This window comes from Brassica oleracea, chromosome C4, assembly GCF_000695525.1.
Source record: "Brassica oleracea var. oleracea cultivar TO1000 chromosome C4, BOL, whole genome shotgun sequence".
Lineage (NCBI taxonomy): Eukaryota > Viridiplantae > Streptophyta > Magnoliopsida > Brassicales > Brassicaceae > Brassica > Brassica oleracea.
Window position 1 is genome coordinate 28,151,850 of NC_027751.1, and position 14,119 is coordinate 28,165,968.

The 14,119-nt window shown below is 32.9% G+C and overlaps 2 long non-coding RNA genes and 1 pseudogene across 2 annotated transcripts; 1 reads left to right on the forward strand and 2 right to left on the reverse strand.

The window, feature by feature from the left end:
• The first annotated feature begins 3,820 nt into the window (after window positions 1-3,820).
• Window positions 3,821-5,100, forward strand: LOC106342367 (annotated as a pseudogene).
• Window positions 5,101-6,392: 1,292 nt separating this feature from the next.
• LOC106342370 lies at window positions 6,393-7,037 on the reverse strand. Its single transcript, XR_001269827.1, has 2 exons — window positions 6,955-7,037; window positions 6,393-6,734 (listed from the first exon to the last, which is right to left on the reverse strand). It is a non-coding gene; the product is annotated as an uncharacterized LOC106342370 (long non-coding RNA).
• A 4,636-nt stretch (window positions 7,038-11,673) lies between these two features.
• On the reverse strand, window positions 11,674-13,118 carry LOC106342369. Its single transcript, XR_001269826.1, has 6 exons — window positions 13,021-13,118; window positions 12,669-12,938; window positions 12,291-12,348; window positions 12,169-12,213; window positions 12,015-12,093; window positions 11,674-11,943 (listed from the first exon to the last, which is right to left on the reverse strand). It is a non-coding gene; the product is annotated as an uncharacterized LOC106342369 (long non-coding RNA).
• Window positions 13,119-14,119: the final 1,001 nt, after the last annotated feature.

Consider the following 14,119-nt stretch of genomic DNA (forward strand, 5'->3'; position numbering starts at 1 on the left):
ATAATTTTTTGATGTTTCTTTTTCATGTGATTATGTATTTTTATTATTTTATTTTAAAATAATTCAAATATTCAAATATGTGTCTATCCGTTTAAAAATAAGATTTTATTAAAAATTGTGACTTATATTAACAAACCAACATTGTTCTGTATTTTAAAATATAAATTGACATTTTCTATTGATAAGTTATACTACTAAGGGTCTAACTGGTAACCATCACATGAATATTGAGAACATATAGGAAAAGAACGGGAAGGAATAAAATTATAGGAATGATGAAGAATAATGATTCCTTATCATATTTAGTGAGGAAAAAAATTATTCGGTCTGACTGGCGACCATCCGGGAAACAAGAGGAACAAATAAAAAAAGAATGTACATGAATAAAATAGCAGGAATGAAAAGGAATGGTTGTTCCTTATCAAATTTAACAAGGAATAATTTTGTTCTTTAATTCTCTACAAAAAAAAGGAACGAAAGGGAATGAGGGAGAATTATTATTCCTTGTGAATGGTGATTTTTTTTAGGAACGTTAGAAAATGCATTATTCCTCGTCGTTCCCTGGTCACTATTCATACCCACATATTTTTCTACAATAAAAGGAATGGAAAGGAAGAACTATTCCTTATGAATGGTAAAAATTTTTAGGATCGATAAGGAATGCATTGTTCCTCTTCATTCATGTATTCCTTGGTCACCATTCATATCCTTAATATAACAATGTTTTTCCTAAATCTCTGCCTCTTGATCAGTGATGAATTATGAAATAATATATTGTAATAAATCTAATATGAGCCCATCTAATATTCAGTTTCAAATATTCAGTATTTTAGATTGAGAAATTGCCATAAATACCACATTCATATTATCATTTTTCATGTTTACACTAAGCACTTTACCATCACTTTTAATGAAGGGTAAAAAACACATATACCCCTAGGGTTAAGTAATCTTTTTTTTTGAGCAACCATTAATCTAACTAATCATGTTTAACTAATCTAGATTTAGAGTTTAGAGTTGAGGCGTGGGGTATGATTTTTGGAATGTGAAATTTATGATTCTAATAAATATATAACTAAATACTTAAAAAAAATATAAGTTTTTTTAAAAAATAGTTTCAAACATAATTTTCGATTTTCAAAAAAAATTAGAAAAAAAAAATTCGAAAAAAATTATAAAAAAATTCGAATTTGAAAAGTATAATTCGAAAACATAATTTTTTTTAGTTATTTAAATAACGAATTATTATATATATATAGTGAACAAGAGTATAAGAGTTTTTTGCCACTTAGAGAATAAAATATTTTTTGAAAATGTTCATTTAGTAGTGATAAAGATGAAAAGTGGTACCATGAAAATGGCAAACATGAAATTTCTCCTTTTAGATTCTTAAATAACTCAGCTAAAGGGATAATAAATCATATATCTTATTTGGCATTGACATATATATATTGACAAAAAAAAACAAAATATAGATTTTTAGTATTACCCATAAAGCCTGAGAGAAGACTTGTCTTTCTATACCAAAGGCAGATAAGATGAATAATAACGAAGCATGAATAGATAACCTACACTTCAATGCAAAAAAAAAAAAGAACAGAGCCGTACACTATTCCTATGCCATTCTTAATCTCTACTTCCAGTTTCTAAGTGAACAACACCAATCCATACCTTTTTGACAAGAGTCAAAAGAACATATATCTAAAGAGAGATGTAAGAACAAATCATTATTGTTGAAGACAGAGTTAAACTTCACCGACGGGAATAAAGCAAGGAAGATCCTTTCAACTTGGGCTTGTAGAGGAACTCCCACATCGAGAACCCTGTGGAATATAGAACCAAATATAATTTTGAGGTGGGATACAGCTCAATAATTTTGAAGAGGTAGTGCAATAATTTAATGTTGTGATGTATTTTTCACGTGACAATTGAATAGTTTATGAGTATTAATTTTTATTATTCTCAGTTTATCTCTATTTAATAAAAACTTATTTTATTTTACATGAAAAGATTTATTTGTTTATTCAATGATTTTTTTTTCTGTTGAAGAGATACATTCTTTAAGAATACTAAAAATGTTATAAAGTATATCTTTTAAAAAAAAATTAATATTTTTAATTTTAAATAATATTTCAGATTACAATTTATCTGTTAGTATGAACGTATTTTTACTTTTTGTTAAATAAATTGAAATTGTTTTACGCTTATTTATAAAGACATTTTAAAAAATATTAAATAGTAACATTATAAAAACATAAAATTGAAAGATAATGAGGTTATGGTTGAATAATCATCATTTTTTCACATCTTTTGGAAACGATACAAGTGAAAATTAATATATATTAATTATGAAATATTTGATACAAAAATACTTGGAAATAAATAAGTTGAATACCTTAAAGACTCAAAATTTAATTGTATATTTTCAAAAAAAAAAAATATTTTTAATTTTAAATAATATTTCAGATTAAAATTAATCTGTTAATATGAACATATTTTTACTTTTTGCTAAATAAATTTAAATTGTTTTACGCTCATTTATAAAGACATTTTTAAAAATATTAAATAGTAACATTATAAAAACATAAAATTGAAAGATAATGAGGTTAGGTTTGAACAATCATCATTTTTTCACATCTTTTGGAAACAATACAAGTGAAAATTAATATATATTAAATATGAAACATTTGATACAAAAATACTTGAAAATAAATAAGTTGAATACCTTAAAGACTCAAAATTTAATTGAATAAATTTTTAAGACCAAAAAATTTACATAAAATTAAATAATTATACCATGTCAAATAGAACAATTAGAATAACATAATAGTTTGCAAATTTGGTTTAACTTTGTACTGATGTATTAGATTTGTTAACTAAAGAATGAATTTTAAGTTTATACTTCAATCGTTACAAACAGATTTAATATTAATATATCTATCATCAATTAATGAAAATAAATAAATTTCTATGTATGAGTATTCACACGGTAATTTAATAGAAAAATGTATTAAAATACTTATATTATTCAACTAAATAACACATCAAAAACATAAAGATGTGAAATAACGTGCCTTTTATTTTAAATTTCAATTGTTCGTAATTTTTCTCATTTATATTATTGCTATTAACAATAGAGAATAATAATAATAGTAATAATAATAATAATAATAACAACTCACTAAATGGCCAAGGGTGTGCCTTTTATTCTTATAGGCTGCATAATTTTTAGTGATATTTCAATTTACTTTTTGATGAAATAAATTGAAATATGTTTTAGACTCATGGTTGTGGAACAATTTTTACAAATTCAAAGTTGTACAACACTTTTGCTACAATAACATTATTCATAAATAAGGGATTATTTTTATTACTCATTCACGTAATGAAATTAGAGTTATAATTTTGAAAGATTTTATTTTTATTACTTCTGAAGTAATTGAGTGTGATGAATATTTACCTTAGAAAATGGTCAACACCTCATTTAACATACGTGTCGAACTCTAATTCGCTATTAGTTCACCGCCATAGCTTTCTCGTGACCGAGTTTTCCTCGTCTATTATTGTTACTACATATAAATAAATAAAACCCTGAACGCCTCTTCTCCTTCACAAATTGGAAAAAAAATCTTGTCAATTCTCTCTCTGTTTCCATCGATCGTAACTGATCACTGGCTCTTCGTGATTTTGATTATTAGAGATTTCGATTAACGTTTGATTGGATCGTAATTGATCCTCTGTTGGTCGAATCTGAATCGGTGATAGCAGTTATACAGTTGAGCCGATAGATCTCTTCTTGATTTTGATAATGAGGGTTGGTTTGTTCGATTACGATCTAGATAAGATTCTGTGTTTCTTCTTCGATTAGCTGTTTCGTTCGATCGCAATTGATTATCCTCTGTTGTTTGAAATTGTATCAGTTATAGCAGTCGATTAGCCGATAGATCTCTTGCTGATTTTGATCTCTGGTTGATTTCTACGTTGTATATGATTCGTATTCTCTTTGTTGTTTTCGCAAGTGATCTGAGTCAAGATTATTGATCTGGGCTTTTGTGAACTACAGATGCAGATATTCGTGAAGACTCTCACCGGAAAGCTCCGACACCATCGACAACGTTAAGTCCAAGGAGGGGATCCCACCCGATCAGCAGCGTCTCCGGAAAGCAGCTCGAGGACGGCAGAACTCTGGCTGACTACAACATCCAGAAAGAGTCCACCCTCCACTTGGTTCTCAGGCTACGTGGTGGTATGCAGATCTTTGGAAAGACAATCACCCTTGAAGTGGAGAGTTCTGACACCATTGACAACGTCAAGGCTCAAGGAGGGAATCCCACCAGACCAGCAGAGGTTGATCTTTGCCGGAAAGCAACTTGAAGATGGGCGTACTCTCGCTGACTACAACATTCAGAAGGAGTCTACGTTGCATCAGGCTTCGTGGTGGTATGCAGATCTTTGTCAAGACGTTGACTGGAAAAACTATTACATTGGAGGTGGGAGAGCTCCGATACTATTGACAACGTCAAAGCAAAGATCCAAGACAAGGAGGGTATTCCTCCGGACCAGCAGAGGTTGATCTTCGCCGGCAAGCAGCTTGAAGACGGCAGAACATTGGCGGACTACAACATTCAAAAGGAGTCTACACTTCACTTGGTGTTGCGTCTGCGTGGAGGCATGCAAATCTTCGTGAAGACACTTACTGGAAAGACAATCACACTGGAGGTGGAGAGTTCAGACACCATTGATAACGTCAAGGCCAAGATCCAAGACAAGGAAGGCATCCCTCCAGACCACCAGCGTCTCATCGGATGGTCGCACCTTAGCCGACTACAACATCCAGAAAAGAGTCCACTCTTCACTTGGTCCTGAGGCTACGTGGTGGCTTTTAAGACTCTCGTCTTGTGTCGTATCAATAATCAACAATGTCTCTGTTCGCTAGTCTTTTTTTCTTTTAAAAACTTCTCATGGTTTGTATGTGTCTGAGGCCTTACAAAGTGCCTTATTAATAATCGATCAACTCTGGTTTGGATCCTGAAGTTTCTCTTGTCGTTCTAACACTAATCGAATTTCTCGATATTGGAATATATCCTCGTTGCTCTCGTTTGTATCTGCATTTATATTATGAAAGTGCTTTGTCGTTTGAAATGTTATGCTTTACAGTGAACAGGGGAAGTTGCGGTCAAACATACTCATCTCTTCAGTGTGGTTAATTCAGAGGTGTTGTGCTGACCATTTAAGTGGAATATGGTTGATGAGCTTAGAAGGTTAGCATTTTCAAATACTCGTCGTTGCAAAAGCATGTCAAGTATTGATGAGCTTTTAGCCTTTTTAAATCTCTTAGTTTGTTTCTCTTTCCCTCTGTGATAAAGATTACTGGTGCTGGATTAGCTTCTTGCAGTTTTATAGGCGCAGCATTTGAACAAAGCAAGAGTCTCTATGTGTTCAAGCTTTTGGTTTCCACGTGATCTTTGCAGGTGTCTCATAAGCATGGGGGGTAATGCACAGGGATCTGAAACCTGACAACTTGTTCGCAGATATTACAGAGATTGCACTTCTTTTCTTCAAAACTGGTATTGTGCTCTGTAATTCTTGACATCTTGTTTTCATTTGCCGTTCAGCTTTGAACAATTCTGTATTAATTACAGGGATGGAAAGCTCCAACAGCATTTCAAACCGGGTATGAGGTCAGTCATAGGTTGTGGCTATGTGAAAAGGTTTGTCTGTCCATTTATCTGTTGGCTTGATGTATGATATAAACACTAGACAGTAGATTTCTACCCTTTAGAGAACACTCTGGCATCATCTTAGAGTATATTAACCTATGTGATTAACGAAAATGATTTCACCTTGTAGCCTCAAATCCATGTTGGATATCTTTCCTAGGTAAATCATAAACACCTCATGAAATAATGCAAGAGTTCTATCTGTTTATATATTTGCTCGAGCGTACTTAATCTTTGTGCATTGTTCTGACTTGAAAACACATGGAGTAGCGTTTTTCTTTTCTTTTCTGAAACTATTATTTCAATCTTGCAGTCACCTTGCAAAGTGGAGTCCGGACAATGGCTACTATAAATTGAAATCTAAGGCAGCGAGTGTGATCCAGGTTCCTTTTCTCGTTACTATTTTTGCATACTTAACAAATTCTTATGGAATCATTCCATCTCAAAAAATAGAAATGATTAATAACTGTTAAGAAACTTGCAGGCTTACTGGCGTGGTTACAGTGCTATAACTGACTACAAGAAATTGGAAAGAGTTTCTCTTGTTTATCAAAGTAAACTCAGAGGAAGAACTGCCAAAAAAACAGTTGGGACAGTCAAATCAGGTATTCCAGACCAGTCCCTGCAAGCTTATTTGAGTATTTAAATGTTTTGATAACTAGAACATGTCTCTACTCGTTAGAGGAAGATGTATTGATATAAAATCATGGGTGTAGGCTGACAAAAAGAAAGAGACAGTAAATAAAACCATACTGCAGTACATTTTCTGATGCCAAGTCTTGTTTCCAGGTTGTTTATTTTCTATGTCTGACCAATTCTCGCAACTGAAGTCCTTCTTGAGATCTGCTTCTATGTCTTCAACGTTGGTTACTTCAGCGCCAGTTGTACGTGATGATCTTGCTGACAGGTCTGAGAACTCGGAAGCTTCATCAACTGATTCTGATTTCACATTTCCAGCTCCTTCTTCTTCTTCTTCTGTAGATAATCCAACAGCTTCAAGTCATTGTTCGAGATCTATCAACCACAGAGGCCAAAGGTCAGTGGTAAGAGCACTAACCTTGAAATAAAAACTTGATCCGGTTGTTTTATCCACCTTAAATCCTTAATATAATAAACAATTTACAAAAGGTATACATTGTTAATGGAATCATCATTTCTTCTCATCTTGTAGAACAATTATATTGCAGGAACAGTGAACTATGACAGTGATAAGGCAGAGGGGTTTGAGGATTACTTTTGATAATGAAGAGCCGATTTGATCTCAGCACTAGATACTTTTGGAGTGCTGACAATAATCTCTTTACTCCCTGGTTGTGCCTAAGGGCAAATGTTTTTAGTGTTTACAATTAGTTCAAAACTCCAATTGTAGTTTTCTCAGGATTAGATACTGCAATACATGTGTAGGGTCGTCGAGATATGTCAGTTTCCATGTGTTCAACGCATACAAAATACATGTTTGTTTCGAAAACTTAATACAATTTGCTACATAATTATAAAACTATACGTTTGCTTTCTTTTCAATGCAATTTTATATGAGTTCGAAATCCCTGTTTCAGATTGTGTTAGAATTCTAATGGAAAACATGCACAAGTACCCGGGTTCGATGCCTGTATATAGCATCAGTTAATTTTATTCATTGAAGGAGTAAAAAGCAGTCTAAAATCCATCAAATGAAACTTTAATACTAATATTTGGCCTTCAAATAAGAGCCAATACAGATATATTGAAAATATCATGGTTTGGGATCATGTGTCAGCATTCTTCCGCTTGTTTTTTTGTCTCAAAACACCTGCAAGGCTAAGGGAGATTTTACCCTACCTACATTGATGAATCCATATCATTACCCTACTACATTGAAAAATGTAACAATAGCTGATTCTGGATCAAAACCATATATAGACGAATCAGATGGCTGTTGATGTGGCATATTATGCCTGAGCCATCATCTCATATATCCTCATTACCAAAACAATAAATCCACTATATCCTTCAGTAATCTCAATGCCCTTGATCATTTCAATTTTTTTAATTTCAAATTTTAATTACTGACGTACAATTGGTCAGCTAATTATACTGAGGTAGTTGTATTGAGTTCTATCAGTTCTACTTAGGTAGTTGTACCGAGTTCTACTAGTTTTACTGAGTTAGTTGTACTGGGTTCTACTAGTTTTACTGAGATAGTTGTACCGTATATTACTAGTTCTATTGATATAGTTATTTCGAATTCTACTAGTTCTATTGACGTAGTTATTCCGAGTTCTACTGATGTAGTTCTTCTGAGTTCTACTAGTTCTGCTAAAATAGTTATATTGTGGTTATCCCGAGTTCTACTAGTTTTACTGAGGTCTCAGTATTTATCTCAAGTTTTACTAAATCTACTACATTTCAGTTATGCAGGTAAAAATATAAAAGACCATAGATCCAGAATCATAGATCCAAATAGAAAACCACCAAATATAAAGATATATCAAATACAAAATTCATAGATCTAAAATTTAGAAGGAATAAAAACGCAACCCTAATTCATAGATCTAAAATTGATAAGGAATAGAAATGTAGCCCTAATTCTAGATCGGTAGTTGAAATCAAAGAAAAAACATGTAAATACAAAACACTAAAAGATAAAAGAACAAGACGAATCCTAAATTTAATAAAACCCCATAATTCTATGTCGGATCTGTCACGCATCGACAACTGATGCGCTATCACTGTGTTACTTCAGATTAAGCCGCCAATGTTTGTCATTTGGTTACTGAAATTGTGTTGTTCGATAATCATGAAGAAAGAAAATGAAAAGAGAAATCATAGATTAAGAAGAAATCAAAGAAGAATGAAGAGAAGAAAAAAAAGGAAGAGAAGTTTCGGCATAGAAAAAGAAGGAAGAAGAAGAAAGAAATGAGAAATAAGAAAAGTAGACATGTTTGACAAATACGAAAGATTAGGTTTAGGGGTAAATATGTAATTCATTGATTTTCAAAATTAAAAATAAATAAAAACAAAATTCAGTTTAGAAGAAGGATATTTTAGCTTTTTATTTCTGATTGAAGGACATATGAAGTGTTTCCTCATTATGCCTGGTCATTTCATTCACAGAGAAACACCACACGTTTTGAAAAAAAACAGAAAGAGGAGGCTTAACTATGTCTTGCATTGATTTCATGAAAGCTGTAAGAATAAGCAGCTTTGGCTCCTCCCTCCTCAATGTCATCAAAGAGGGCACTTCTTCCACAACGAGGCTCCCTGAATACCACTAAACTAGACCTCAGATGAAGTAACGGGAAGTGGAGCAGATGTAGTCTTTTGATATCAAACAAACCAATTTTGTCCAAACCTCATGTGGTGTGGCTAGTTATCAAACAAGACACAATTTTAACTAGAACTGTAGATTTACTCACTCTAAAAACAATGCATGTCTATATTAAAAATGATTTTTAATATATTTTACTTCATTCTAAATTTGAGCAAAAGACAGACAGAGTAAAACTGTGACAAGTTCATGAGGTTTTGGAGTTGGTCCAACATTGAGAAGGCTGGATGAGCAACAAAATAGAGAGAGGTTGGGCAGGAGAAACAGCTTGAGGAACAAAATCAAACTAAACAAAATGAAAGAACACAAAATCCAGTATTACATCCAGTGTATTGGACTAATTTCCACCAAACATATAATAAAACACAAAGTAGCGCAAAAACATGATAAAAAAAATATAATAAAAAGAAGCTCAAAGCGAGGCTCATTCGGTTGTCTTCAACTTAATCATCTTCCTCTTCTTATTTTTCCTCTTTCTTCATCTTCACCAACCAAAATCAAATTCAAAATTTAGGAACAAAGGTTCATTGTTTTTGGGGAAAAAAGAAAAAGAAACCTCTGGTTGATTCTAAGGGTGATTCCTCAAAAGGTGATTCATTTTTTCTTAAGGTATATTACGGTAAGCACCCCACTTGTACGCTAAACTCAAGTTGAGCTCAAATAGATTCTTAGAGGAGTTCCCAAACATCTGTTGACAAATTAAAGTGTGGTTTGTGATACATCTGTTGACAAAAACCAAATAAGAGGAAGTAATTAAGAAGGATAATGCTTACTTCCAGTTCATGTGTTTCACTCGTGAGATGCGTAGTTAAATCACCATCTTCAATGTGTGTGCCGTCTCAAGAATAAGAGTTGCATACTGCGCAAAAAATACCACCAGGTTCACATGTGAACTTCTTCTCCTCAATTTTCTTCCCTGCAGCTCTGCATCTGAAAGAACAAACATTGCATAGTTTAGAAACACAAAGACAAACCTTCAAGTAAGTCTTTACAGAGCAATTTTGGACGAGCAAGAGTAAAGTCATCAGCATGAGCATATTCACAGTGCCGTGCGACAATAGTGAAAAAAAAAGAAACCTTCTCTTATGGCAACAAAAGAAAATTAAAGATCAAGGGCATCATTTACTACTATCATAGGCATAATATAACCACAAATATTTGAATTTATACGTTGAAAGCATTATGATAGTTTGGATTAAATAATATGAGCTTATAATTAACGAATACATGGGTTTCCTAACCAATGTAAAAATTTATTAAAGAACTAGAGTAATTAGATATTGGTGACTATAGTTGTGACTACATTTTTGAAATATTTTAAAAAAAAATTAAAGTGGGTAAATTCTTTTTATCTTTCTCTGATTATGGCATAAAACATTGAGTAATTGAATTATTTTATCTTAGAATTAGTTATGAAATTTAATGATAAATACTTGATAAATATTTTTAATAAATAAAAAACCTTGTTGTATAATCACTATTTTGTTTATTAGATTTTTTTTTTTTTGATAAATGTGGTGTGATCCCAAAGGTTTTTTGGACCCAAAGACTAGTCACCACGAGATTCGCAAAATCCATGTTTTCTTACCATTTAAGGCGTCCTGGGTGACCAGACTCAAACCAGGTGGCGATATTCACAGCCGTGAGTCTTTTACCACAAGAGTTGGAGGCTCTGATTGTTTATTAGACTAAAAACTTATATGTTTTTCCTCTATCACAATATGCATTATTGTTTTTACCGTAGAAATTTTAATGATTCGCTTATAGCAACCGTAAATGCTCTCACGGCTCTACATATTCATATGCGAGAAGAATGTTATATTCACTCGTTGAAAGACACTTCATCTGCAGGTAACATAAGGAGCGAACACATTTGGATTGGATATGAACACTACATGGCTCCAAAGGTGCTAACGGGACAGAAGTTGATATCTGGAGTGCAGGTGTTATTCTTTACATACTGCTATGTGGTGTCCCTCCTTTCTTGGAAGGTTAGTTTTGTCGGTCTATGTTCCCATATCTTCTAGTGGAAATGTGACTTTAGGAATGATAAGAATAGTAAACCTTTCTTTTCAGAAATTGAACACAGGAGTTGCACAACCGATTATTCGATCTGTACTGGACTTCAGTAAGGGACCGACCCTTGGCCCAAAAGGTTGCTTGATCCTGGCAGTATTTTTTGGTAGTTTGATGGATCGCAATCTGTATTCACATGTGTTCTCATAAGTGATGTTTAGATCTTCGTCAGGGTTTAAAAACTCTGTTTATAACAGACAGATAACCGTGACATGCTCTGTTTCCTTAAGCTCTGATAAATACTTTCTTTGTTTTGTCTCATGCAACATAAGTTAAGTATTATAAGTTATAACTTACGCTTATTGAATCTAGTTTCTTTCCAGAACTCCGGTGCCATGAAACAGTCAAAGGTAGCCTGAACTACAACTGTATATTGACTCACTCTAAACCAAATGCAAGTCTATATAAAGCAGTATAAATCAGCAAAGAACAGAGTAACCTGTGACAAGGCCTATAGCAAACTTAAGAGGTATTTTGGCTTTTCAGATTTAACCTGTCTTCAACTGATTCATTTCTGGACTTAAATAAAATGCAGGAAAATAGCTTGAGGAACAAAAAAAAAGACGAGAATAACATAGCACCAATATTTTTTTTGGTGTAAAAAAAGGTATTTTCACCTCTTTGCCGGGAATACAAGCGATGTAAATAGTCTCTCCCAGCGCGAATCGAACCCGGGTGGCGGAAGTTTAAAGCGTGCAGAAACACATAGTTATCATCACAAAATAGTAGAAAGGAAGGTTAAAGCTTAAAGGGTTTCCAGAGCTAATTCTCAAGGCATACATACAATAACTAATGGCTAATTGCTGATTCATCTTTAGCCAAAAACGAAACTAATAGCTCCTGTAAAACAAAAAAACATCAGTGTTGCATTCACAAAATGTCATAAAAGCCTTTCAGTCTACAAACAATACCATTGCAGTTGCATGGTCCTGCCCAAGGAGGTCTATACATGGCTCCTCTGTCTGCCATGGCGAAATAAGGAGCATTCTCCTAATTTTCAAAATATTTCAAATTGACTAAACAACTTAAGATAGAATAGAATTGAATAAAAGAAATAATACTCACAGAATCAGTCATCGACCTCCACGCATTTCCAGCAGCTAACGCACACTAATTATTCCCAAAAAATAATAATCAGAATTTAAAAAATTGTTAATTACAGAGATTTATAGGTGGGGGAAACTTACATCTCCCACGCCTGTCGTGTCAGGAAACTCTTCATAAAACCTCACACGAAACTCGTCCCTTTAAAATCACAAAAACCCACAAGTGTAAGTAAGTTGCTAGAAAATAAAATGAAGTAGATGAAAATTAGAACATGAAGAAGGTGATGCTATCCCAAGTTGCGACATTATCTGAGACAAAGGGGAAGGGAAAAAGAAGACTCTTCTTTAATTAATTACAAAGATCGAAACCTGTAAGATCACATGAACTGGAAAGGAACAGAGACACTAAAGGAACGGTTCCAAACAGAACACGGCGAACACTAGTGTTGAATCAGATCTGTACCTATGATGAATCCTATAGCATAGACGAAGATCAAGAGAAAAAGTGCGATTTTATACCTTTAAAGCTTGGAGAGAAAGCAAGGTGAGATAATTTGAGCACAGAGGATTCTAGTAAGCCGATCGACAAGAATTATTCTTGTGTATATATCAATCACAAAAACAAAAAGGCGCTGAGAAACAGAGATTCTTTAAGAAGTTCTAACAATTTTGAGACAAAAAAAAGTATTTGAAAGAACTTAAGGCATGAAGCTTGAAATGAGACTGTAGCTGAATCTTCAGATCATTAACAGTTAGAGAATTGTTGCTAGCGTTGATAATATCATCAACCTACACCAAAACACAAAAGGACCACTTCATCATTAAATAAATATGGTCAAACTTAAGTGAAATAACCCAACAACGGAAAAACCTAATGAATCTCTTTAGAATTGTTGTTGCGCTTTGTTACATATGTAAACTATGTAGACTCTCAGCCAAATTAATTGAAAGTAGACACCATTATGATACGCCCTTAATAGATTTCTATTAAAAGAAGAAGGATGATGATAAGAGTATAGTCAAAGAGTTAGGATGAACGTCCTGGTCGAGTACGTAAGTTAAGGGGTCAATACGAATCATCATTGCAAGTCAGTTATACGATCATCAACTTTGAGACTTGTTTCCGAGCTTTTCACACCAACTGCTGATTTAACAGAATAAAATTTCCTTTGAACAAAAATTTCATTAATTACGTCATCATCTCGTAAAAATTCATTTACTCATCTATGTTGGATAAACGTAACTATTCACAATAAATGATATGCATACAGACATATAGTTATTCACATTTTTTTTACTTGCTCAACCAGTTATGTTTGGTTTATGCTAGTTACAGTGATTATCTTGATTGGACTGTGACCTCTAGCATTTAGGCATTTGATTACATTGGACTTAGTAGGACATTAATTTCTTAACATTAGAATCATAAAACATTTGTTAGGTCATCATTCTTCAGTAGTTCAATACATCAAGGAGAAATTACATGTTTACCACTTTCGTGCTACCATTTTTCATTTTTACCACCACTAAAAGGATATTTTCAAAAATACATTCTTCAATAAGTGGCAAAAGACTCTTACACCCTTGTTCTTTATATATATAATAAATAAATATTTAAATAAATCAAAACCTATAAAAATAAAAAATAATTTTTTTATTTTTTTTTCAAATTATACTATTTCGAAATAAAGACCTAAAACCCTAAAACTCAACTCTAAACCCTAAACCATCAATCATAAACCTTTTTTTTTTGAAATACGAACCTTGAACCCTAAACCCTATTAAAACATCAACTTTAAACCCTAAATCATCAACTCTAAACCCTAAACCCTGAAACATCAACTCTAAACCCTAAACCTCGAAACCTCAACTATAAACCCTAAATCCTAAACCTTCAACTCTAAACCCTAAAGCATCAACTCTAAACCCTAAACCCTAAACTTCAACTCTAAACCCTAAACCATCAACAC